The sequence below is a fragment of the Drosophila kikkawai genome, chromosome 3L (genome assembly GCF_030179895.1).
Source record: "Drosophila kikkawai strain 14028-0561.14 chromosome 3L, DkikHiC1v2, whole genome shotgun sequence".
Lineage (NCBI taxonomy): Eukaryota > Metazoa > Arthropoda > Insecta > Diptera > Drosophilidae > Drosophila > Drosophila kikkawai.
Genome location: NC_091730.1, coordinates 8,533,902 through 8,535,546, shown reverse-complemented (window position 1 = coordinate 8,535,546; position 1,645 = coordinate 8,533,902). Strand labels below are relative to the sequence as shown.

The following is a 1,645-nucleotide window of genomic DNA, read 5'->3' as shown; positions in this document are numbered from 1 at the left end:
ATGTAGCTGAAAAGGATTGGAAAATGTTTTTAAGACTCTCAAATAATTTTTGTAAGATGTTCAAGCTTTTGACCTTTGTTAAATAATTTAAAAATAACTTTCTAAATATTTTTTTAGACATTTAAATATTATTTTCCAACCATAAAGGTTTATTTAAACCCAAAATAAAGACATTTTACCATCACTGCCACGCACCACAGTTTCAGATTCAGATTCAGACTCAGACACAGTCTCAGACCCAGACTCGATTCCAGATTCAGCCTAGACATTTGTGGGCACGATTGGGTTTTTGTTTGGCGGGCATTGAATGCTTTATTTGGTAGTGAAAACGATTTGCCAGCTTGGTGCCAAGTTATGCGTCGCCCATGGCTTGGAAAATAAAAGAAAAACAGGAGGGAAAAATACAAAAAATAGGCGCCCAGCTGCACTTGAGTCTCGAATTTCCGTGTATTGAACTTTTGGCTAAACAACGGACGGCATTAACTATAATTTGGGTAGCAAAATCGTCGATTGTCGATGGAGGATGGATGTACATACATAGTTGATTGTCGGCTATGCTGCTCGTATTGCTGATGGGCAGATGTTGCTGTTGCGTTTGTCATCGGGCAACATCTGAAATTGCAATTGCAATGGCAACGACAACCTCAAACAGCAACTGCAACTGCAACAAGGCTTGTCAGGATTTTGGACAGCAGCAGCAATAACAACAACAAGGACTCACTATCAAAAGGCACCGCATTTGCTTCCGCCATCATTAATAATCCGAATGGCCATATGCTGATGCTCCCGATGTAACTGCTGATCCAGAGAGCACACTGCGGGAAATAAGTTTTGGAAAAAATGTAGTAAAATATTTAGCAAGGAGAAAAAAGTAGTTTGCTTGACCCCAGGCGGGACTCGAACCCGCAATCCCCGGCTTAGGAGGCCGATGCCTTCTCCATTAGGCCACTAGGGCTTGTTGATTAAGGATAACCAAGCTTTTAATTTTAAATTAAATAGTTTTTAATGTGTTTCAAAAGATTTTTAAAGAAAAAAAAAATCAGGGAAAGATTTTAATTGTTTAAAGGAAAATGCTAAACAATTCAAAGAATTTGATTAACGTTCAAAAGAAAGCATTTTGAAACTTTAACATGATTTCTTAGAGGTCCTCTTGCCTTTTTATCCAGTTACAAAGTATATACCTCCCAGAGTATATAGTAGGTGATCCATAGAGCACACTGAAATAAATAATTTCAGTAAAATAAAGTAAAAAAGGTACTTCCCTTGACCCCAGGCGGGACTCGAACCCGCAATCCCCGGCTTAGGAGGCCGATGCCTTCTCCATTAGGCCACTGGGGCTTCTTGTTAAAATCAATATGTTTTTAATTTATTTATGAATATTTTAAAATCATAAATATTAGGGGCAGTTGTAAATTATTTAAAGGAAAATGTTAAATACTACAAATAATTTTTTAAGGGGCGAAAGAAAATAATTTAGAAGATATTGAGTCAAGAACATGTTTTTCCTGCCCTAAAAATATATAAAATTATTCATAATATAATAATTACTCTACAATTTTGTTGTTTACTTTTGTTCTTAGCTTTTCTCTCCGTGTATTTACTGCTGCTCTTGTTCTTGATGTTGCCTGATCTTGTTGCTGTCATT

At 36.5% G+C, this 1,645-nt stretch overlaps 2 non-coding genes across 2 annotated transcripts; both read right to left on the bottom strand.

The window, feature by feature from the left end:
* Positions 1-881: 881 nt before the first annotated feature.
* On the bottom strand, positions 882-955 carry TRNAR-CCU (transfer RNA arginine (anticodon CCU)). Its single transcript has one exon. It is a non-coding gene; the product is annotated as a tRNA-Arg (tRNA).
* Positions 956-1,264: 309 nt separating this feature from the next.
* On the bottom strand, positions 1,265-1,338 carry TRNAR-CCU (transfer RNA arginine (anticodon CCU)). The gene has a single exon. It is a non-coding gene; the product is annotated as a tRNA-Arg (tRNA).
* Between the last annotated feature and the right edge of the window lie 307 nt (positions 1,339-1,645).